This window comes from Parasteatoda tepidariorum, chromosome 1 (genome assembly GCF_982258835.1).
Source record: "Parasteatoda tepidariorum strain Cologne lab strain chromosome 1, Ptep-v5.0, whole genome shotgun sequence".
Classification (NCBI taxonomy): Eukaryota; Metazoa; Arthropoda; class Arachnida; order Araneae; family Theridiidae; genus Parasteatoda; species Parasteatoda tepidariorum.
Window position 1 is genome coordinate 7,204,316 of NC_141755.1, and position 26,957 is coordinate 7,231,272.

The 26,957-nt window shown below is 27.8% G+C and overlaps 1 protein-coding gene across 1 annotated transcript in view; it reads right to left on the reverse strand.

The window, feature by feature from the left end:
- Positions 1-26,957, reverse strand: part of LOC107437202 (nose resistant to fluoxetine protein 6) — a 68,519-nt gene that overhangs the window by 40,832 nt on the left and 730 nt on the right. The gene's annotated exons all lie outside the window — the stretch shown is intronic.

Sequence of the window (26,957 nt, forward strand, 5' to 3'; positions counted from 1 at the left end):
GGTAAAACGTTATCATATGAAGGGCAAAATTACCATCAGAGTAGTTTAAATATTATCTATTTTGGCTTTATTAAGCATAATTAAGTTTTTTTGTTGCCAGAAATGTCATTACTATTGAGTATGGTAATTATCTCCGAGTGCATTGATTTTATATTATATTTATCATAAATTCCATGAATACTTTCTTGATTAGACTATTATTAAGATGCATCAATAAAAAATAAAAGTAAAGGGAAAGTCAGGAGAAAAAACCAATTAATAATTTCACCAAATAGCCAAAGACCACCATTTTCCGTCATAAAACACAATTCACCCTACCTCAAGTTTTTCCCTTCACCAGAAACTCTCATTTGATTACAATAAGTTTGTGAAATTATTTATCAACTGTGTCATTCACTAAACAGTTTTGCCTCAAAATATATATTTAGGACAAAATAATTTTTTTTCACAAACTGAATGATCTTACAACTGTTTTCTTGACAAAAACATTCTGCTTATAGTGCTACGTTTCAAAAAAAAAGAAGAAAGAAATCGTGCTCTAGCACTATCTTTCTTATTCTTGCCTAAAATAACGTCTTGAATCCGAATAATGCATATTTCTTCAGCACTCATCCTTTTTTAGTTTCATTGTCGTATATTCGTTACTTTTCTATTATTTTATTGCTACTAATTTGATGTGGGAAGAAAAAAAATATTATTTTCATTTTTATACTTAATATTAGAAGTCAGAGAATTAAAATGTTCTTAAAAATATATAGTTGTAACAAAGACGGAAATTTACCTTCTTAATTTTTAAGAAAATGATTAAAATCATTTCCTTAGAGTTTTTTCTTAAATTTTAATTGATTTTATAGATATTTCAGCTTATAGACTTCCTTTTCCTTTCTCATAAACCAACCAATAAGAAATTCTACCACAGCTTTGGTTAAAAGCAAATGGGGAAAAAGTTCTAGTAGCCTTCACATACAGTGAGTCTTCTGAACTTAATTAGCCCTCCTAAGAATTTAGAGACCGTTACTAGTAGAAAAATGAATATTTTCAATATGAAATTTCTTATGATTAGGTAGAGGTTTCAAAAGTGCTACACGCAAACAATTGTATCAAGTAGAAGGAGATTGGACGTTAAAAAATCATTAAAAAGAATATATTTTTCTAGTTTTACCCCCATGGTTTTTAAATTTATTCTCTGAACATTTAACTTTTTAGCTGCTTTTTACAAGATTCAAGCGTTCTCAAATAATAATACTTTTGACTAAATATGGCTTTCGAGACAGTTTGAAAAATTCACAATGCTTCATGACCTCTCTTCCTTACCCGATTCTAGCCTAAATTGCTTTATAAAAAATTTTATTATTTGAAAGGAAAAACTGGGAGCTTAAAGTTTGAATATCTAAATGATAATCAAAAAAAAAAATTTAAAAAAAGTAGAAATATGATAATTTTTTGTGATTTTCTTAGAATTTGAAAGGAAAGCCACCCAAATTTTCCTTCCTGTTAAACCGTTATTGTGTTAGAATCGAGCTCATTCGCTATCCTTCATAAGAACTTTAATAGTTATAATAATCATTTTTTCCCTCAGAGAAGCCCTGATCAATTCTTCGAATCCCTTGGGCAATTCATTAAATGAATGTTTTCTGATTCCACTCCGATATCTAAATGTAACTAAAATGTTACTGAAAATTTTCATTATAAGTGTATGTTTAGAGCAAGAAAACGAATTCTTGCTAGATGGAATATGTAGAGAAAAAGTTAATAAACTGAGAAAGAAATTAGAAACAACGTTCATTTTTAAAAATTAGAAACTGCCTTTAAAATGTTTCTCCATGGTACAACTTTTTTAGAACTTTTCATCTTCATAGATCTTTATATGAAGTTTAACACTGTAAAACTAAACCATTTTCTTTCTTGGAAATCAATTTCATGACCACTAAATTATCAAAAAGTAATAAATAATAAAATAAAAAATAAATATGAGAAAGGGGGCTCAGAAACGGTGACCCGGGGAAATATATATATATATATATATATATATATATATATATATATATATATATATATATATATATATATATATATATATATATATATATATATATATATAAGTAGATAATGTAATTAATAAATGCTTATATTGCTCATGTTAATAACTACGTCTAAAAGCAACGAAATGAAGCGTACACACACGTCACTGTTATGCAGCTAAAAGCTGTTGTAAGCTGTAAAAAAGCTGTAATTAAGCGGTTTAAAACCGACTAAGATCAGTTAGAACCGGTTCAAAGAACTTTCGAGTGCCGTATTACATACTTTAACGATCAAGTCATCGTTATTCTATAGAATACCTAGTCAAATCATAAAATTCAATAATTTTATATATTTTAACTGACTTGTCTAGTTATTTTACGAAATAAGAGATTTCACACTTTAACGGTAACATATTTATAGTTATCTAAATGCAATGCAAATTTCAAAACTGAAATCTACGAAAAAATGAATAAAATTAAAAAGTAAAATATTAAAATGCGCATTTTACTACTATTGGAAACAATCCTCTATTTAAATCTGAAAAGTTAGCAGCTATTTTCCATAGCTGCCAACAAAATTCCTTTGCTGTTACAAAAATACATTGAAGGCTTTATTAAAATAAAATCTTTTTATGAGAGTTTAAACACTATGTTTCAGTGTATAAATATATGCAAAGAAATATAATATGAAATGACCTTACTTAGATATAAAAAAAATTCTCTAGTTTTTTTTACATGCTGGCATAAAAATGATGCATTTAGAAAGAAAATTCGAACATACATATAAATAAGTCTTATGTTCCTTGACCTCAATTTAATAACAGAAGCATCATAACAGACACAGTGATTTGTTGTTTGTATTACTACTTACAGATAATCTTTTACGTAAAAAGCTATCAAACCAGTTCCAAGTTCATTAGAAATGATTAATATGTAAATCGAAGCAAGAAAATAAGAGATGAATGAAAAAGTGACTGTTTTCACTGGAAGCAGTTATTTTTAATTTTTGAGTCGTCTAAAAAAGAAATTATGTTTCTTAAGAAATAATAATCAGTAAAAGTGAAAAAAAATACGGTTCAAATTACAGTATAAAGTACCGGCATTTTTTGTGCATCATCCGTGAAATCCATTTTTACGGTAAAACATCATTTCTTGATTTTTATATTTATTTAATTCGAGTAATTCAGTGATTTTATTATAATTATTACTATGAAAATTGCGATAGATTAGATTTTTAGCTCTTTAACTAGTAAAAATGGAATCTGATGTATAAAGTGCTGACACTCAGAGTGCCGATACATTTTACCGGAATTTTATCCGGAATCTCTTATAGTGTAGTTAGTTATTTAGAGTGATGGTCAATTTATTATTATTATTATAATACTTTTAAATTTCATTCATGAAATCAGAATTTGTTTTCTACAGTAATTTCTTGAGAGAATTTTCAAAAAACCAATTCAAGTAGCAAAATATTATATTCGGTAATTTAAATTTTTATGCTGAACATTATGCACGTTTTTTTTTTAAATTTATAACGAGGGGTATTTAACTCACAACTTAATCTGATTGAAGAAGAAGAACTAAGTCCATGTAATATTATTCCATCATTGTACAGACAATTCAAGCCACTTTACTCAAATATACTGCCATTTGAGATAATAAATAAATAAATGAAGTAAATAAAAATAAATAAATGAATGAATAAATGATTAATTAATCAAATACTACAAAATTAAAGATTTGCTATAAGTGATTAGAGAGTTTTTAAAATTTATATCATAGCCAATTTATATCAAAGACATTTAGTGCAAAGAATAAATAAATGGAAAAGTGGTTACTCATTCTATAAATCTTCATAAAATTTAACAATTTAAGCTTTGTTCTTCTCCTAGTGAACAGTGGACAAGAAAATAAACGTTCTAACCTGAGTAACATTTAATCTAATGATCATATGTTCACCTTCTAGGACTCAATTTTAAGGGTTTCAAGGAGTCATCTCAAATATGTTAATTATTTAAAGTAAACGCTATTTTAATTTACAAAATCAGACACACAAACGGATTTTCTTTGGATAAACATATAATTTTTTCATGCATTCAGATTTCTGACCACCCCTGCCTAAATATAGAGAATAGCCGCAATTCAGAAATATGGTCCCTATTATTTGCTCAGCAGTGTGGTCCAAAGCTTGAACTCTTTAACGTTATTATTATTACTTTTTTTGCGTATATCAATATAGCTCGCAAACTTATTAAGCGAATAGAAAATTTTATTGCACTTAATTATTAAAATTCATTTAACCGAAGAAAATTCAACTTAAAAATAACTTTTAGTAAATACATATTATGGAATTGTAAGGTATACCGTTTTCCCACCATTTTAAAGAACGTAATTTTACATGGCAAAGTGCAAAATTTGAACAAAATTGGTAAAATAGTTTCATGGAAATCGAATTTAGAAAAAAAACTAGTCTGAAGAAATACGCAGTAAGTAAATTAACTTTAAGGGATTTAAACTTTGGACCACACAGCTATTTCAAAGATTGCGGCTACCCTCTATATTCTTAGGGTCAGAAAACCGAATCCATCTAAAAAGGTATGATTATTCAGAAAAAGCGCGTTTCATTGTTAAATTTCGTTACTTAATATATATTCGTTACTTATATACATGTCTGCCTAATTAATTAGCATATTTGAGGTCATCCCCTCATATCATTCATATTCCTTATTGAATACCGAATACACTGTCACATTCAATTAACATATTTGAGAGAAAAAAACGGATTCTTCTAAAATTTAATTTAAATCAATCTCTAATGCTAAACCAGTTATAAATTTTTTTCTTCCAAACGTCTCTAAGCGATCAAATTGATATTTTTGAATGACTTTTGAGATCGGGGGTTAAAATTTATTGTTTTCCCCTGGACCCTGGTACTCAGAACACTAGCAGCAAGAGATCTGAATTTATAAGGCTGACGCACATTTGCGCTAATTCATTCGTTTCAATAGTGAGTGAACTAGTGCATTAGTGTATCATTTATTAATGTAGGTAAAACTAAACATCTTGAACGTGTACGTTTGATGAAGATAACTTTTTGTGCTTAAATAATGCTTACTTTATAGTATTATTATTTATAGTCGGAAACATACATACATTTCCGACTAACTAAAAGAATTGATTTTTTAAAAAAAATCAAGTTAAAAAAATATTTGCATATGACTGTATTTGCGTCAACGTTGTTTTATTCTTTTGTATAAAGAAATGGAAACCAAACTGCATCTTTTTAAAAAAGAATGAAAAGTGCATACACCATATACCGACAGTGTTTACAGTGTATACACTATAGAAACTGTAGTGTAATATCTTTCGAAATTTAATGAACATTCCTAAATGGTCTGCGAAGGAATATATTATTTTCAAGTTAACACCAAATCGAACTTTCATATACATTTAAGCACCAAGAATGCATGAAGTTTACCCCAAGATTAATCACCTTTTCATGATACGTTACATACTTTCTCTTCCGAAAACTCCAATGTTGGCGTGTTTGATTTCGTATTTAATAGTTTACAATCGATTTCGAGTTAGCCTGTGTTTGCGGCTGTCTTCAATATTGCTTTTCATCTGCAGAAACTAAAGTTCGCCGCTAAAAATGAATATGCATGTTTTTAGTTGTGTTTTAAGGATATTTATTTTTAAACTTTCAAATCTCCGTTAACTGTATTAATAGTTTTATAATGTATAATTTCTATCCGTTATTTTTGTTTTAAGCCTAGATTGAATTCGTCTTTATATTCCTTCTAGTAGGCATATGTTTTATTTATAAATTCATTTTATTTTAATGGGTAATGTATGTACGCAATCTAAATTACTGATTCTTACTTTATATTGTCTCGTAAAAATAACTTTACTGATTCATATATGTATCATATCTTACTCAAATTCTTAATTTTAGTGTTACTAAATAAAAAAAGCATGGTCTTTGATGGCTACTACTTTTACACGAAGTAGTGTAAAAGAACAATATAGGTATTTCTATTTCACGGCACCCAGAAACTATCTTTCCGTTTCGTTATAGTGGAAATCCACTATGGTGTAAAAGAGCTGCCACTATTTTTGTTGTGCAGTGTTGGTAGAAATATTAAGGATAGGTTACTAAATAAAAAAAGCATGGTCTTTGATGGCTACTACTTTTACACGAAGTAGTGTAAAAGAACAATATAGGTATTTCACGGCACCCAGAAACTATCTTTCCGTTTCGTTATAGTGGAAATCCACTATGGTGTAAAAGAGCTGCCACTATTTTTGTTGTGCAGTGTTGGTAGAAATATTAAGGATAGGTTTTGCGAAATTTACTATTATTGAAGTTTTAAAAAAAACATGTAAAAGTTTTAAATTGCAGTATTTCAAAAAGGGTGATCTCTATAAAATGTCTTAATTTTTCACAGTAAACTAAGTTGCAGAACACATTTAATCTGAATGTCGGAGTGTATCATTGAGTTGAAAAGGGAATAAAATATGTAATATTTTTAATGCATTTATATTTTTTAAAACATTAAATTCATGTGTTTTAAATTGCAATCTACCAATATTTGTTTATGCGTTAAAAGACATCAATTACAAAGATCTTTCTTACATTTTTTTAACGGAATAATACTAGTAATTATCTTCACTTTTAAAAACAGATATTATTGACCTTTTTCAATGATTTTCCTCATTCGAAAAAATATAGAAATTATATAGCTAGCTTGATATTCATTAAAGTAAAACTGTTAGTAGTCAAAGACTACCATATAAAAAATTTAAAAAAAAATATTCAGCTATTTTTTTATGTTGAATTAAATGTATTTCCTGATACATACGGATTTCTTCTTTGAATTGTTGCTGAAGGAAGACATAAATTAATTCCATTTTCAGCAGATTAAACACTATAATTCTTGATTTCTAAGCTTACCATAAAATCTTTTTTTTTCAGTGTTTCTTATGCAAAGACTTAGATGCTAATGACAATATTTTTCTATTTGTTTAGAAGATAAGAACTTGAAAATTTAAGACTTAGTTATGTGTGTTCGATTTTAGCGTTCAGATTTTATTTTTTAGAATAAAGAATTTAATATAAAGTTCTCAATGACGGGATGATTAATCGAAAACATTTTCTTGAATATATATTTTGAATACCTGATTATTTTACAGTTATCGAAAAGTTTTGAAAAAAGTTTACTGTCTGTCAATCAGGAGATGAGCCTCCAGAAAGGTTGTTGTCTTTAAAAATGGGGGGAAACTCTTAGATAAAATGACATTTATATAAGGAATTCAATCTTAACTCCTGATGATTAATAGAAAACATTTACTTGAAATTATTTTATGAATATCTGAACATTCTAAAATTACTGCTTGTTTTTAAAAAGAAATTACTGTCTGTCAATCACTAGATGAACCTTCAGTAAGGTTGCTGCCGTTAACAACGAGAGTTAATCCATACTGTTTAGGGCGGTGCGTAAGGATTAAAACACAAAGAAGAAATCTTTTAAATGAAAAATATGGAAATGGAATATGGTCAAAGAGTTATTTTAAAATTGTGATACTAAATATCTTTGATAATATTAACATCCACTAAAGCAGTTGTATGATAATTTAATTCAAGTAAGTTTTTATCTAGAAAATTCGAGTAGAAATTTGATAAAAACTATATTATAAGAAATACACAATTGTATTTAAAAAAACACAGTTTGATAATGTTTAATTCAAAGTTTTTCAATTAAAGTTGTGTCAAATAACATGAAATGTAATGAAGTTGACAGAAATATTACGTAAGTTATTTTGGGGTTCAAAGACGTAAAGATGTGTTATGTCACAATTACAACTTGTGTTATGTAACAATTGTTCATTTTTAATTTAATATTTTTTTCGTATTATTTGAAACCTTATTTATCTCTGATTTCATAACTGTTTTAGCTTATTCTATGCAAAATTTGCAAGTGACATTTTCTTAATCAAGTTAATTTTTAAAATTTAAACGTAAATATAATGAATATGATTCTTGCCTCTCAAAATTTCCTTTCTCTTTTGGAAAAGAATTTTAACTTTGTGTGCGTTCTTCTTCGTAATCAGGATTCATTGCAACACTATGTCTGGGCTTAAATTTAATATGGATGAGACAAAACCAACCTAAAAGTACGTCATTGAAATTATTTTATGACTTTGTTTTTCACGAAATAACAGACTGTAGACGTTAATTCAAATCTTTCTTTCCTTTATTCATTTTTGGGTTGTCTATGTCAATCTAAACCTTCAGTTTGTCAAACTTTCAAATTCTTAAATTTGAAATGGCTGTTCTTGTCTGGAGGCTTGTCCAAAAATTTCTTTGTCAACAATTTTTTTTTTTTTTAATTTTAAGCTACATTGCCTTCTGTCTTCGATTCTGAAGTAGATTAATTTAAAAGAAATTTATTTGTCTGTTACATAATTTGCACCACATGATAAATTGTTTAAACAGAATGCTAAATATTTTTCTTAAATATCAATAATAAGTATTTGCTCAACTTCAGTTATTGTATATTTCAATATTGTGTGACGGAAAAACTTTCCACTTCATGTTATATGTGCAACAAATTATTGTTAACACAATAGTGTTGATACTATAGTGTTTAGCAATTGTTTTAATAAAAGCAGTTACATTTTAACACGATATACCATTGACATTTGAATCAATTTACAGGAAAGCCGTTACCTAATTAGTCGAAGCAAACCTAGGTGGTGAACGAAACAATAAAGAGTTCTACGGCCCTTTCTTACAAGGAACAATTTAAAAAGATTAACTTCAAAAATTTTCGAAATATTGGCATTTACACAGCGTTAGGAACGATTGAAAAAGGGGAAAAGAATGGTTTATTTGATGATTAATTATATTTACAAAAACTTGTAACGGCAGTTTGTCCTTGACCCCGCCTTGTGACTTTCCTTCGCTTGTTGCGCAACTTTCTCTTTTTCGACATGAATGAACGAAAACAATTGTTTTTATTTTTTTTTCTATTCTCGCAATTTCATTTGAGATTCCGGTTCAAAGATCAAAACTATATATTTTTTATTTTAAAAATATATCAACAGTGACCGTAAATATTTTTGAAGCAATTCATAAAAATTTAAAAATTTTTTTAGTAAAATTGACCGGATTTGCATGGTCATGACGGTTTTGGTAAAAACATAATTCTAGTAATAAAACCAAAATGTACGATATTTAAAAAGTTCATTTGGCTTTTTTTCCTTTTTTATGATAACAGTTTACCGGAAACTTTAGTTTTCAATATTATAGTTCTTATTACCACATGTTTAGTAAGAATACGAAACCGGAAAATAAATTTACTCGAATAAATGGTTTTTATGCCATGATCTAAAGCCAGGTTTCTTGAACTTTTTTGTGCGGGAATCCCATTATATTTGCAAAAATTTTGTGTGAACCCATAACGCTCAATAATAAAAATAAATTCAATTCGTTGGGTAAGAATTCAAGCATTAACTATAATCTTGTCCGGTAGCTACTGAGAAACTTGTGACAGCGCATATGCGAGGATTAAGTGCCAATGGGAAGGGGTGCCTTTTCATTTCATATGATATAATCAAATCTTTGCAAAATAGTTGACACCGACTTGACAAAATAGTTCTTCAATATTTTTCTCTGCACTTTATTTTTATAGTAGTTAAAGACGAAAATGTCATATATGTCGTAAAAAGAGGTAAAATAAAAATTATGTCAGAAATTGTCGGAAATTATTTTACCAATCCTAGACAAAAATTATTTTTAATAGTAAAATTATTATAATAAGTTAGGAAAATATAAAAATTCCTAAGATTTTGGGCAGCCACTGATGCTGGTTACATGCAATTGGGCCGCAACCCACAGTTTAAAAAACTCAGTTCTAAAGTAAAACGATCGAGATACCGAATTTTACCAAATTTAACACTAAAAACCGTGACAATCAGACAGTATTTTACTGTCAAATTTACCAAAAATCAACGTCACAGCTCTTCTGTAAAAATTACCGTGCTTCTTGGTCGTTCCTAAAGAGCCAGAAACAAAGAAATCGTTTTGGTACTTTTACCGAAACGACTATTTGGTAATGATGATTGTAAAATTAATAATATAATATAATTTTTTAACATAGGATAAAATTTGGAGAGTAAATTTAATGCCACTAATAATAATCAATACCATTTAATTTAATGCATAAAAACCATTTTTTCAGTACATTCTACCTTTCAGTTTATTTTTTTTTTCTAACAATTTTTTTTTCTTTTACTTTTTTCATTTTTTTTACGAAACTTTTGTAAGTTTCTACCTCTGAGATACTGAAACGAATAAATTGCATACAAATTTTGACAATTTTTGAGTATCAATTTCAGTACACAATAAATTACAGAATTAAATAGTAACAAAAACATTACAAAACATAAACTTTCGGTCAGATAAAGAGGAAAATTAACAAGAAAAAAGGTCAAAACTAAATTTTTTAGGTGCACTAAATTAATTGAAAAAATATCTTATCATTTCATTGCAGTGTATGTTGAAATTATGAATTAATCACTACATTCAAAATCATTCAATTGAGAGTATTTCACCTTTTTGTTACTTATGATCATAGCATGGTTTGATTACAATTCACGCTTTCAGCAAAATCGGATTTCTATGAGATATGGGAAAGGGACCTTAGTCATAACTTCTTTAAAAACATTGCATAAAATAAAAGCTATAGAGATAAATAAAAAATAATAACTATAAAAATAATTTTTAAATTCCATAACTGAAATGTCAATGAAATGTTTTTGAGGATGGTGAACAAGAAACACAGGCTTATTTTATTTAGAAGAGGATATATATATATATATATATATATATATATATATATATATATATATATATATATATATATATAATAAATAAATACAAGAAAACACTAAGAAAGTTAAGAAAAACAATAAGTATCATTTATTGCGCTTAAGCTGCAAGTAAACAGCACTCATTAGATAAGTTCAAAATGAAGAATAAAACAAAGAAAAATTATAGACATATGAAAAAAAGGGGGTGGGAAATAATAAGTAAAAAAATAACAAACAACATATTATTTAAAAAAAAAATGAAATTTTAATTAAAAAACCGGATAAATCTTAATAAGATATATATATATATATACATAAAAAAGATATAATCTTTTCTTCAGCCCACACGATTATATCCGCAAAACAGAGTGCTTTCTGATATTGTATCAATAAAGCCAAAGCAAAATATATTAATACAATAGTGTGAGGAGCACTCAAAAATTTTTTTTATAAAATAACTACATAAAAATAGATCATAAAAAGTAAAAATAACATGTAAAAACAGATAATAAAATAAAATAAAAATAAAAAACATTAAAAAGGGGGGACTATAAAGCGAGTAGCAAAATCATAACAACTTACATGGACTGATATTTTTCAAAAATGATTTAAAAATGTTTTCGCAGAAAGATTGCCAGATTACAAAATATGAAAACAAAAGATGAAAGCAAAAGCGCAAATTGAGTGTAACAAGAGGGTTTTAAAGTGTCGTTCTTACTGCACTGCTGAAGTGATTTGTTATTCTGAGTTTTGATTTGTTAGTTACCAAGGATGGAATATTTTTTTTTAAAGGAATTAAAAATTATGTTTTTTTAAATACTTTTAAAAAATTATTGTTAATAATTTTCTTCTCTTGTCATTATTTTTTATTTTTTTCCATATTCTCTGAATTTTTTAGCTTATTTTATGAGTTCTATATACTTGCAGCTTATGCGCAGTTAATAAAACTTATTAATTAATTTTTTTCGTTTTTCTCTTTGTTTTTATAGTGCTATATATATATATATATATATATATATATATATATATATATATATATATATATATTTATATGGAGGTTGACGTCAGGTATAGTTGAAATAACTACGCTTTTGTAATAATCAAATTTAATAAAAAGAATAACAATAGATATGAAAACAACCGCTCCGCCTGAGCGTTTAGCTGGAATCTGACATAAGTGGGGGGTGGCGCTGCTGCAGTGGGGGTTGGATTTCCACATTGGCCATCCGACAAGAAGCACCTGCCCTCATGTGGGCATATAAAAAAAAATTCAAAAAATACTTACATAATAGCTAAATATCATTTTACATTCTAAATACTTATACATCATCTAAAAAAGATTTCAAAAGGCATATTAATAATCAAAATATTAAAATAATTTTCAAGATAAAATAAAATAAATCTCTGGGAAAAAATTAAATTGTTCTAAAGAGTTCTGAAGAGAATGTCATTTTAAGCAATATCATCAGACCAATGTTTGATGTATTCTGCACATGTACTGGTCTTTGAAGGTCCATCAAAAAAAGCACATTTTTCGACATCAAAAGTATCATTAGGTTTAATTTTTGTTATTGTATAAGGTCCTATGTATTTCGGTTTCAGTTTCAATCCTGGTACAAATTGTGTGCGTTTTATTGCCACTAGATCGTTAATTTTGAAGGGTGCAGATGGTTTTCGTCGAAGATTGTAAGTTCGTTTGTTTTCATCTTGGACTTTCTGTATTTGTAGTTTGGCTTGTTTCCGCAACTCGTCACGGCTGTTAACGAAGATGGCTTGAATTTCCTCATTCAGCATATTTGTAATTTTTAGATCTTGTTTTGTTTTAATAGCAGTGCCAAATAACAGTTGAAAAGGAGTAGTGTTAATGCTTCGTTGAAAAGTAGAATTAATGACTTTCTGAACGCCTTTTACATAAGTGTACCATTTGTTTGGATGTTCTATTGATAATTTGGAGATTACAGAAATTATGGTAGAATTAAATTTTCTAACTGTCCATTTGCTCTCGGTAAACCAGTAGTTACAGGAGAATGTTCAATTTGCTCAGCACTGCAATACTCAAGGAACTGTTTGGAAGTAAATGCAGATCCACGATCAGAAATAATTCGTGATGGATTGCCAAAAACATATTTTTGAGAGTCTAATTTAGAAATAACTTCTGTAGCATCTGTAGATTTAGTTGGGTATAACCAGCAAAACTTTGTGAAAGCGTCTATAACTGCAAAAATGTATTTATAATTCTTGTTTGTGGTAGGCAATGGTCCTAAATGATCAATATGATAAGTGTGCAGAGGAATGGATTCTTTTTCGATCGGATGTAACAGTCCTTCTTGTTTTCCACACTTTCGATTTATTAAAATGCAAGGAACACAGTTTTTAATAAAACGGTCTATTTTTTCTTTCACTTTAGGAATATGGAATTGATGTTTCAATGATTCTTCAGTACGCTTAGAGGCATAATGTCCACGATCATGAGCATTTCGTATAATATCATTCTGCATACTTTCAGGAACGACAAGAAGTTCTTCACCATTAACAAATTTATATAGTATGCCAGATTTAAGAAAAAAGTCATCATAGGGTTTAATTTTCAAAAGATCTTTAACCGTTTGGATTTCACTATCTTCTTCCTGAGCTTTTCTAATTTTCGTTATGAGACTATCCTGTACTATCATAATGGGATATCTACTTAGCGCGTCAACGTGATACATTTTAGAACCGGAACGATGTTCAATGATATAATCGAAATCCTGTAGCAATAATGCCCAGCGCGCTATGCGAGTACACAAATCCTTTTTATTTAATGTCATCGCAAACGCATGACAATCGGTCACGATTTTAAAATGTTTCCCTAGCAAGTAAACTCTAAATTTTTTCAAAGCCTGTACAATGGCTAAGACGTCAAGCTCATAACTGCTGTATTTCGCTTCGGCATCCGACGTTTTCTTACTCATAAAATATACCGGGTGAAAAGCATTATCTTCTATCGACTTTTGCATTAAAATACATCCATAACCATGAATACTAGCGTCGCAATGTATTTCAGTATCCGCGCTTTGATTGTAAATGCTAAGAACGGGTGGAGAAGTTAAATTATGTTTTAAATTACTAAATGCTTGTATTTCATTCTCGGTAAATTTAAATTCGCGATTTTTCTTCAAAAGTTCAGTTAAAGGGTGCGCAATAATGGAGAAATTTAATATGAATTTTCGAAAATAGCTAGCTAGACCAAGAAATGATTGTAAATCCTTCCTATTTTTGGGTTCGGGAAAATTAAGTATAGCTTTAATTTTTTGTGGAGACGGGTACATTTTACCATTTTCAATTACATGTCCGAGAAATTCTAATTTTCTAGTTAAAAATGTACACTTTGAAAAATTTATCTCTAACCCATAAGCAGAAGCGAGTGAAAATACCCATGCAAGCCTCTCGAGACCTTCCTCCTTATTTTTCGATGGTATAGTCATATCATCCATAAAAATAATAATATGACCTTTAATTATCAAATCCTTAAAAATAGTGTTAATATAACGCTGAAAAGCTGCGGGTGATTTGCAAAGGCCAAATGGTGAGCGTAAAAATTGAAATTGACCATTATGAGTGACGAAAGACGTATATTTACGACTGTTCGGTTCTATTTCCAAATGAAAAAATGCATTCCGCAAATCAATTTTGCTAAACGTAGTTGCTCATTGAAGATTTTCTAATATATCGCCAATAAGTGGTAAAGGGTAATTATCTTTAACAACATTTTTATTTAACGCTCTATAGTCAATACAAACTCTTGGGGTTCCTTCTTTTTTTTTTACCACGACAACCTGACTGGAATATTCGGAAGAATATGGTTCAACTATACTGTCAGCCAACCATTTTGTCACTTGGTCATCAACAATTTTACGTTCTGTATAAGGTAATCAACGTGGTCTATGAGTTATTGGCGTTTCATTTTTTAAATTTATTGACATTTGAATTTCGCAAGTTTTAGTTTTGGTAGGTTTATAATTTGAAACCATATTTTGAAGAGTTTCTTTTTGTGTTTGACTAACGCGAGGTCCGATTTCTAATTCGAAATCATTTTTAATGGAAATATTTGAAATAGAAAATTGCTCTACGGGTTCCGTTCTACTATCTTCTATTTTTGTTAAAGTGATGCCAGCGGTATTAATTTTTATTTCTGCCTATGTTAAAATATCCATGCCAATTATAGCATCATATGACATAATACTATCTCCAACTATACAAAAATTTGTTTTAAACTCTTGATCATCTATTACAAATTCATGAGTACAACTACCTATTGGTTTAATATGTCCGTTACCAAACGCTGCTAGAGTACCATAAAAAGAAGTTAAAGCCTATTTTATGATAAGTTTGTTCCCGCAAAATTGTTTTCATAGCTCCAGTATCAATAAGAGCATTAAATGAAGTATTATTGACATTAACAGTTTTATACATCAAAGAAGGTGAATGTGTAATTGCGCTTACAGTGTTATCAGTTTGGTTAGTAGGTTTATTATTACACTTAGAAGAAATATGTCCAAATTTAGCACATTTAACACACATATTAATTCGTGTTCGGAACAAGTATCAGATATCAACTTTTTTCTTTCCTCAATATTTATGTCCGGGGGAAAAGAAGAAAAGGATCGCAATTTCTTTCGTAAGTTACGATCAAACACATCGTTAAATATAATTCTATTCAGCAATTTCACAGTTTTTATATTTCCTGATTTTAGGAAATTTGCAATTGACTCAATATCGTTAAGAGATGTCATTGTATAATGTACTAACAAAATGTAGTATATGTACTAAACAAAATCATAATTTCTGTCGGCCTTCAAACAAGGTTAAATAAGAAGTGAAAGGAAGGAGGACGCCTGGGTTTCATTTAATCTTAAGGAATGTTTGTTTTTCTAGACAAAAGCCTCTTCCCCCACCCTGTCACCAATCCCGAAACTGCTGACATAGTTTCTTTCAAATCGTTTTGCGTTCTAAGCTTTCAGACCTTTTCCTTTTTTTTAATCTTAAGTGTTATTCAGTTTTTTATTTATTATTACATATCTCCTTTTTTTTAAATTTATTTTAATTGCATTAAAGTCTACTTTCTCTTCGTTTTATTGTACAATTTTCTCCAACAATATTTGCTCACTTTTATAAAATTTGTTTATCCAAAGAGAATTCATACAAAATATAACTTTTAGAAAATATTTATCAGATTTTTGTTATTTAATCTAATAATTGTCGAAATAGTTTTGAAAATCAGTAGGTATACAATTTTTTTTCATCATTTTACAGAGTGTAATTTTTTATAGCGAAATACAATATTTAAGCGAATTCGAGTGAATTGTTTTTGAGAAATCAAATTTTAAATGCACGACTTTCTTAAAATTCAATTTCTCAGGAGCTATTCGACCGATTACGCTCAAATTTTGCATTTTGCAATTTAAAATTACTTTCTTTAAAATCTATTAACAAACTGTACATCTTGCAATGCAAATCTTTTTCTAAAAACTTTGAATTTTACAAAATACTGGTTTTTACATAAAAAAAAGTTTCGAAAGTTCTCGAAATATGGTGAAATACGTAAAAAGTAAGATTAAAAATAAGGGGACAAAACTTTTTACCAATATCCAGACCAATCTATTGGGACCATTTCTCCCAGATTTCAACTATCCCCTATATTTTGGAAGATCAGAAATCCGGCTCCTTCGGATGGAAGGTATGTTTAAGCAGAGAAAGAAAGTTTTTGTGTCTGATTTTGTGACTTGAAATATTGTCTGCACGAATTCATCAACATATTTGAGGTCACCCACACGAATAATTGAGATTGAGTCCTGGAACGTAAAGATCCGATCATTGCATTAAAAGTTATTCAGTGTGGTCGGTTTTTTTGAGCACTGTTCATTGTTAAACCTGAAAAACTATCATCGTAATTTATTTAATTACTCAATATAAACTATTCATTAATCATTATAAATACTTTAATTACGAAATTTTAAGAGAGTGAAAAGTGTTCCTCATATTTACATATACCAGTACGTGGTGGACAAACAATCATAATTCCCTAGTTTACATTAATCTCTAAACATAATTACGAACAATAAGGTAAGCACAAAAGGTTATTCTGTCTGTAAAAGACACACCTTAGTTAATGCGTGTATTTTTATTTTTTCTAGAACAATGCTCAAGGATTTGCAAGCCCTATTTGACATGACATCTTAGCCCCTTGAGTTAAAATTTAATTTTGTCTATACCCAAGAGTTTTAGTTATTTGGGTTCTTGTGGCTACTAAAAATTGAACCTGGCTTCAAAAAATGTTGAGTTTTTGTAATACCCAGATAATGAGCTTTTTAAACTCTATTCAACAAAACACAAAATGTCTCATTTATGTTTCCGAAACGTAATTTTGTAAATAGGCAAATTTAGTAAAATATGAAACATTTTTTATTTGTTTTATTTTAAGCACTTCATTTCTAAATACAAATTTACCTTTATAAATACACCATTATAAGTTCATGAAAAAATAATCTGGAAAATTTCTTTTAAATATTATTGAAAGCATCTTTAGAATATCATCAGCATAAATCTCAAAGATTTAATAGCCATGGACCAACGAGAGAGGGATAACATAATCCCCCCCCCCACTTCGACGTGATTCCAAACATTAAAAATAATCTACGTTTATTTCGAAATTTAAAATATTTTGATAACGGGGCAGTTGATGCCATTCGTTTGTAAGTAAAAATATTATGCGATATTCTAGAGAGAAGATAAATTTAAACATTCCTTAAATTATTTGTATTACGACATATAAAGTTTTTTTTTATTTAAAATCAGGGGGATAAAAAACTTTACATAGCTTGAAGTTTCCTAAATTAGCGTACAATTTTTTTTATCAATTATATTTTTCTCTTTTTATTTCCTAAAAAGATTTTAAAACCTTTAGATTTTTGTTTTGTTTAAATGCGTATTATTGCAAACTTATGAGTTGCATTTGACGCAGCAATCTGTTGATCTGGTTCAAATCAATTAATACTTTTAGTATACTATACTACCTATACATTTTTTCCTAAATTAAATGAATGATAAATTTGAAATTAAATTAAGGAGCAAAATCAGAGTTAAGTTTAAAATTACATCAATAGAGATTTAAATTTACCAATAGCTGAAATAAAATCAAACTATTATTATTTTTCCTATTTTACATTTGTGACATTGTTTCCTATTTTACATTTGTGACATTTGTGATTTGTGTGTGAACATAAGTGTTTAAAAACTAACAAATCGTATTATTTTATTATTACTCTGAGAAAAAAAGTATGGTTAAAACTACCAGACTTAGATACAACTTATCGTATTTCTGGCTCTATGGAATCACAAAGCACGATAATTTCTGCGGAAGGGCTTCTGTTATCTTTTGGTAAAATTAATATAGGAACATTGTACTTTTACTATGTGTTTTGGTACTATATGTGGTAAAATTTGGTAGAATTCGAAAATTATAACATTATGCTTCAGAGTATGGTATAAAAACCATTTATGCGGTTAAATTTACTTTTTAGCTTGCATTCTTTAGTAAATATTTGGTAATCAAAACTATAATTGTGAAAATTAAAATTTCCAAAAAATAGTTACTATTCCAGAAGAAAAATTTACAAATTAAATCATTTAAATACTGTATGATTCGGTTTTATTACCAGAATAACGATTTTTTCAACAGAAATATCATATCCGCGACAACTCTTTTACACTGTGCATTTATGATAATTCAAAAGTTTTTAAGGATTGCAATAGTTTTTCAATGCGAACAAGGAAATATACATGAATCTTAAAATTTAAATCTCAATTTCGAATTGCTTATAATTTGTAAAATTACAGAACGTGAGTTTTATATTATTTTTGGGAGTAATTTGTTCCAATTATGATAATAGTTGATTGCGTATATTTATATATATTTTTTTGCTGATCTATACGATGAGTAAATCCTCATGATCAAGTGTCCTTGTGAGGAGACAAATTATCGGTGATTCCCGGGAATCGATTTGGAATGATAGCATCAAATTTTGACTAATATCTTATGAAACATGGTGTTTTAAATTATAGGCATGAGGTACAATGCAGACAAGGAAATCAATAATAGTAATTACTTATGGGAAAATATTTATTAAAATACATTCTTAAGTAAAAAAATATGAGTTAAAAAGAATCTAATTAGAATCCACATTTTGAATAAAACAATGGATCTTCACTATTTAACAAAACAGAAGACCGTTTAGACAACACTAACTACTTAATACATTTAGAAATTATATTAGTAAGGAAGAAAGAAATTACCTAGAAACATGCTTATTGCTAATATTGCGCACGAAGGAATTATTTCAAACTGAACTACCTTTCGAGAATTCAATTTAACATGACCTTTAAAACATAGGAAATACACTTTAACTTCATGTATTAAAATGCTTCAAAATGGGATTCTTTCAATGGAAAAAATGTATGGTCAAAACTACCAGAATATACTAAAAGTTTTGATGCATAGGGCTCTGTTGAAATATCAAATTGCTGGGTAATTTTTACCGAAGCGTTTTGGTAATGATTTTGATATAATTAGCGGTAAAATATGGTTTTATAATACGTTATGAAATTTAGTAATTGTGGCGAAATTTGTTAATTTTATCAATATAACTTGGAACATGACATAAAATGTATTTTATTTGGTTAAATGTACTTTTCAGCTTTATAAATTTTTACTAAATGCGCGGAAATACAATTTATGATTTTGAAAAATTGAATTTCCGGGTAAACCGTTATAATACGAACAGTAAAATTAATAAATAAGTTTGAATAACTTATATTTTGATTTTATTAAAGAGAATTAAGTTGTTTTAATTTTTTTTAATTTTTTTCCAGCAATGTCATTACGATATAGTTTAGTAATTTTACCAGAATCGTTTTGTCCGCGAGTTATTTCTTAAAAATTAAGTGTTGTTTCGATACAAAATATTTAAGCAAATTTTAGCAAATTAATCAGATAAGATATTGTCACTTTGTCCGTTTTTCCTTTCTTTTTATGAAATTGAAATTTCAGGTGATTAAAACAAATTTTTCGTGATTGAAAAACTATACAACGATACGTATGAACAACTCACAATAGCCATAAAAAGTAATAATGAAAATCGATTGAGTTCTAGTTTTAGACGCGTAATATTAAAAAGTAAATTAATCATATTACTAATTCGGAAGAGCAGTTGAGCTGTTAATATTTGCTAGAAAATTAAACAGAACTGAAGTAAATGCTTCTGAATCACTTTAAGATATGAAAACTCAGAAAACTCGAGATAAATTGCTCTAAGTAATCTCTATTGTACAAACGGCACATAATTGTGGATTGCCCATTAAAAGGGAAACTCAGAATAAAATTTTTTAATCGAATCTTCCGAACAGTTAATGGTTTGGTATGAACTATTCTTTAATAATTTTTCATATGTTTCCATGAGAAAAAATCCGATAGGGGTAATATTTGGATATTGCAGTAGTTATTTAACATATTATTTTTTAACAAACAATTTGTTAGGAAATTTGAGGTTCTTTAGTTAATAAAAGCCTAAATTGTAAACTAATTAAAATGCCTTTAACCACTCTGTCATGGAATCACAAATTGTTCTATTTCTTCTATTTTTTCATTAGTTATAAGTGTTTTTTCGACGTCAGTTTCGAAATCTTTCTTTCTACGCAAAAACACATTTTTGTACATGATACAAAATGTTCTCTTTATTTATTCGTATTATAGTTTACTATTATACTCCACTATTATAGTTTAGTATCTATTATAATTAATTTTTTTTCCGCAAACTTCAAATTTTCTATTATAAATATAATTCACATATTAAGAAAAATAAAATTCATATACTAAGAAAATAAGTTTTCACCTTCATTACTAGCTTCTTAACTTGAAAAAAAAAACTGACACTTCATTAAAAGTTAAAAATAATCATGAATGATAGTATTATCAAAATAAATTGATCTCTTACGTTTTCCTATTTCAAGCATGACATTTGAAGAACGATCACCAAATTATGAAAATATTAATACTGTATTCTACGGAGAATAATTACTTTTCTTTTATCAAACTTGATTCTGAATTAAAGATTAAGCTTTAGTAACAATAGAAATAATTGAATTGTAATAAAACAAGTTTTCAGATTCACTAGCAATTATCTAAGTTAATAAGATAAGAGTTTGAACGTAAATAATATTCATTTATATATTCATTTATAATTCATTTATTATATATATTAATATGAGTTCGAGCTTAAAAAAAGTCTAGATAAATAATGAACAATAATATCATCAAAATTTGATCGCAGAATAAGTTTTCCAAAGACGCCCGGTGGCTGAGTGGTAGCGCTTCGCGCTCCCGTGGCACAGGTCCTGGGATCGATCCTCATGCCGGGCAACGTTGACACAGCTTTTTTCTTCCTTCAGTGGGTCGATAATTGAGTACTAAGCATGCTTGAGAGCTAAGGATTGGGTGTTTCGCGTTGTAATGACCACCTAACCGGAGCATCTGCTCCTGCACCCCAGAGCCCAACGTCAAGAAAACTGAGATGGGCACAGTAGGCCTTGGCACTCTATGGGCTGTCGCGCCACTGAGTTTAGTTTAAGTTTTCCAAATGTAAATACGATATTTGAAAAAAAAAATTCACTGTCAGCTTTTTTCAAATACATTATGAAAGTATTAATGTAGTATTCTTAAAAAAAGAGGATACAGACTTTACTCAGCATCAAGTAATGAAAGCATAAATTTTGCTGCAACTTTTATGGAAACATTTAGCTAAACTGAACACTACACTTTCGATATACCAGAAATAAATAGCTATATAATAAAACTTTCTCAGAAAACATGTTTCAAATACCATTGTTAACTGCTTTATTTAGAATGTAATTTCTAAGTTTGAAACAAAGTGTGCACTGTAAAGAATTCCAGATTAAATCACTGTATAAATTATCAGTATGTGGTATTTTGATGGGATAAACTACAAAAAACGTGTTTTGTTTGATCTAATAAAGTAAGACCACCGGCAAGCATTGATTTACAGCATTGATTTATTGTTTTGCAGCATTGATTTATCATTTTTTTTTACTCGTACAGAGAACAAGTATTTAGCTAGGGGTTAAAAAGTTTTAAAAGCCCTTGCATTTAGATAAACATATGTTAAATTGCCAAAACTGAAATAGATTTATTACTGGCAAATTACTTTACATACAAGCTAATGTAAAATTATAATTTAAAAGATTTAAATTTTCTAGCTACTCGTATGGACCTTTTATTAATTTTTACTTTATTAAGCTTTTAACTCTGTCTTTTTAATTTTTCAATCTGTTATAAAATGTATTAATCAACGTACAGCTCTTTTTATTTATTTGTTTGCATAAAATCTTCATTATCAATGAAATCAGATTTTTTTACAATTATATCCTTAGTGTATTACTATTTATTATAGTATATAAAATTGTTTTAAACTCGATTACTTTTTAAAAAAAGTTTAAACGGCTTAAATAAATGACATTTTTTAAAAATAAATCACATTTGATTTAAATAAATGATTTCTTTGATTCAAATAATAAAGTAATTTAAATCTTGAATTAAATCATGATTTAAATTATGTGATTTTAATCATGCCGAGCCTGGTACGCATGATTACATTACGCCAAGAAAAGTAAGTATTAATATATACGTAATATAAATAAATACTCTTAACGTAAATATTTGTCTCAACTGTTCCATCAATCTTTCGAGACAATAGACATAATTGCATACGAAGATAACTTGTTCTCAAATTCATTGTCAACTGTCTTAGTTAGAACCCAAGCGCTATGTTCTTAAAATGTCAAAAATAATCATAAGCAATAGCATTATATGAAACACAATCATCATTTGTCTTTTTCAGTTGATAACAACGCTATTTAAAAATGAAATTACCACTCAAAATAATAAAATTATCAATAATTTATTTTCGATTTAATTAAGTAGTTGAAGCGAAATAACGTACATTCCAGTAATTCCAGGTTTCTTATTTATAATCAAATGAACTTAGGCTTTATATCAAGGTTTTTTTTTCTTTTACAAATTTTTAATTTAGGAAAACAAATTTTCAATATTTTACATCGAATTATTATGCATGCTGTTGGTTGATCTGTTTGATTCTAATATATGTTCATAATGATTTTACGTTTATAAACACATTTAGTTTATTCCTTTTATCAACGGAGGCATTTTTTATTTACTTTTAAAAAATCATTCATAAAAAGTAAGAGAAAGTGTTCCTTTAATTAGTACCCTCTTTCTTTTTATTCGTTCACAAAAAGGTAACATTAATTACATTTTTAATGCTGGTTTTTTTCTATCTGCTTAAAAATTTATAAACATTATTTAGTTGAAATACAAAAAACATTGCTACACCTAAAATTAGTACCTTATGCTTTAATAATTCATCATCTTTTATGCTTTTATTAGCCCTTGAAATGGTATAGGGGCAAAATTAGTGGTCTCTATCTGTCACCAGCCGACTCAAACAATTAGCGGTTGAAAAATGAACACCCAATAGCCATTTGTTTAGACAAAAATACACCCCATGTGCATTTTATCATTTTTTAATCAATATGGAAATATTTTACGCTTGTTTTTTAATTTTTTTTCTTTTTAGAAATTTAAAAATTAACCTAGTAATATTTACCATATTTTGAGAAATGCCTTAAAATAAATGCTTTATTACATTCAACATTATCTACATTCTTCTTAATAGTTTAAAGATCTAGATTTTTGATAAAGTGGCCAAATATTTTAGAAAAGTAACTTCTTGTTGAAATTACTTCCATCAGACAGCAGCAAAATTTTCTTATTTTGCCTAGGATGACATAGTCATTATAATATAAAACATTATTTAACATAAAAAATAAAAAGGCTTTCATTAAAAATTTCTCTACAAAACTTCTCGAATTTTCATTCAACTACGCAGCCAATATTATTGTTCTTAATATGAGCTGATTCCTACACTCTATTGATTTATCTATATTCAACGTAATGAAAACTTAAAACAAATAATGCATTTCAACGAATTTTGCTAAAGATGTAGATGCATTTTTTTTTCTAGATTAGCTGATTTTTAAGGTAGATTTTAGAAATAAAAGGTTTACTAAAAATTTAAACCGCAAAGGAAATTTTTGGGAAGGAGTACTATTCAGAGTTTTTAAATATAGATTATAAACTATTTTTATAATGTAATGACTTACACTGCTCGATATTTCTCGGATAAAATGGTTAGAAAGCAATCTATTTTATTGTTTTTTTCTACCATATTCAAATAAAGCAATCAAATGACCATAAATAAGATGGCATTTGATGGCATAAGATGGCACCAACTAGGTCCACTTAATGAAGCTACTTAATTCCTTTCAGATAGGTGCATATTATAGCCGAGAAGGCAAATCTGTCAATCTCATGATCGAGAAAGGGTGTTCGAATCAATCACCACAATATTTCCTCCCTTCCATTCAATACTTGAAGAGTTTTCAGCGTCCTGCACTCCCCAATCTGCTTCCCTGGGCTAATTACGATACTCTCATTCGCACGCATAGATATCAGCACCATAAAAGCTGCTAAACTACCTCTAATGTGTAGTTAAATTTTGTTTTCACGGTCGTGAAACATTGCTAGTTGTAAATAGTGAAAAAATCGCATAGTTTCGTATTCATGGTTTAACCATACTAGTTGTAGATGGTTTCAAAACCGTAAAAGTAAGAAATATTCCTTACCGTAAGTTACCTTCACGGTTAATTGGATGGACAGACTGTTACCGGTTTTTTTACCATAATTTTAGACAAAAAATTATTAGAGAGTTTGGTTAAACGTTTAAACCGAATATGACAATGTTATTTCACATTTCCGGAGGAAATAGAAAAGCAGCACAATAGCAATATATTTATTTTAACGAGGCTATAAAATGGATCAAAAGCAGACTCAAGTTGAACCATATTATCCCAATCCAGTTTAAAAATAAGTAATTTGCAGGCGGGTCCAACTCTTACATTTTTTTAAGATTGGAGAAAATTTTAAAAATATTGTAAATTAGTATGATACAGAATTTTTTACATCGTACCTAACATTTACTTTAGGACAAATTGATGCCGTCTATTTGATGTGAACCCCTTTTATTTCAGATCGTATTTATTAAGGTTGTTAATAATAGCGATTAAATTTCAAGCGGTGTGAAAAAGGGGAAAAAGAAATTAATGTTTTGAAACTGATTATTATGTTTAATAGTAAAATATCATTTAATACCCTGTGGAACAATAACTATATTCTACTGAAAAAAAAATATATTTCTCATAAAAAAATCAGTTAAGAATAATACAGATTTTTTTTAATTTACCGTAGAAAAAAAATTATTGCTTTGTTTATTTATTTCATAAAATTATGGATTTTTATGAGCTGGTGAATAAATTTATGTCTTATTCAAAAATTATTCCTACAGATATAATTGAAAAACAATTAACAATTAATAGTACTCTTATTTATGAGCAGCTTTTAAATTTAAAATTTATAATAAAGTTTTATTAATCACCGAGCATTTATTATTAACTCTATTAAAGCCTTTTTGCATGGTCAAATTAAAAAAATATATATTTGCTCACTTTTACATTACTTGCAGCGTTGGTAAAAGAAACTAGGTTTCATGTATGATTAACTAAATGAAATAAGTATTTATAATTTTTGTATATATTTTTGAACATGTAACAGACTTAAAATACATGAGATAAATTTTCAAACACAAAATGATGTTGAAAGAATTATATTTAAGTGATAAATGTACTTAAAAATAATAAAACAATCTTTATAAGGATACTTTTCTTTTACTTTGAACTGGGGCGATTTTTAGTATAAATTATGAAAAAACGTTTTCAGTATAAGAATATTAGAATGATATAGAGGTTAGTTTTTAGAGGTTCGTTTTGACTATACCGAAATTATAGATATGGATCAAGGTAGCTAGCTAGGTTAAGACAGGACTTTTTCACTATTTTTCATAAATTTTAGGTGAATATGTGATACAAATATCTTTAATATTGAGAGATTTTTCTCATTAAAAATTATGCAATTGATTTCTTTACAAATAATAAAAAATTACGTCTTTAATAATTATTTATTTATTACTTATTTATTTATTACTTATTTATTTATTACTTATTTATTTATTACTTATTTATTTATTACTTATTTATTCATTACTTATTTATTACTTACGTTTATTATTAATTCAACACAAGTGAACAAACGGTTTCAAATTTTCTCCAAACTGAACTACTATCCGTTTCCATTTGCTATTCTTTTCCGAAATTTTAAAGAATTTTCATATCATGATAATATTTTCAGGGCTCTTCTAACTAATAACTATGCATTTATAAAACTAAACATACTGCTTGAAATTTTGAATATATATATTTCAATTTCCTTTTAACTTGTCTTTGAAAATTGTAAAAAAAAATAAATTTTGCTTTCTTTTTTTTTAAATAAATAAAAATAAAAACAATTGCGACTCTCATTTTAGAAAAATTAAAAAATTTTGTTTCAGAGATTAATAGAAGAAGTTTCAGAAATCAAATTTCATCGTAAATATATGAGAAATTTATAACAATGAAGCATATGACTTTTTAAAGTTACATTAAAAAATAAAAATATTTTAAATGTTAAATTTTTTTAAAGAATCTCAATTATATTATTGGTTGGTTGGTGTCGTATCCTCTATTGAATCATATTTCATGGTGTGCTTGAATAGTTTTTGTTATTTCTATGGCATTAAAAGAATACAAATCCTCTTCTGTGGGGTAGTTTAAGAGGTGAAGGCCTGCAGCGACTGCAGGGCAGTTAAAAACATGATATAATTATATTATTTCATTTATTATATGTTACAATAGCACAAAAATGTCAAAATAATGGAAACATTTAAAAAAATGTGTCCAAACCTTGATTGATTGCTTTTGCCTTTAATTGATTACTTTTTATAT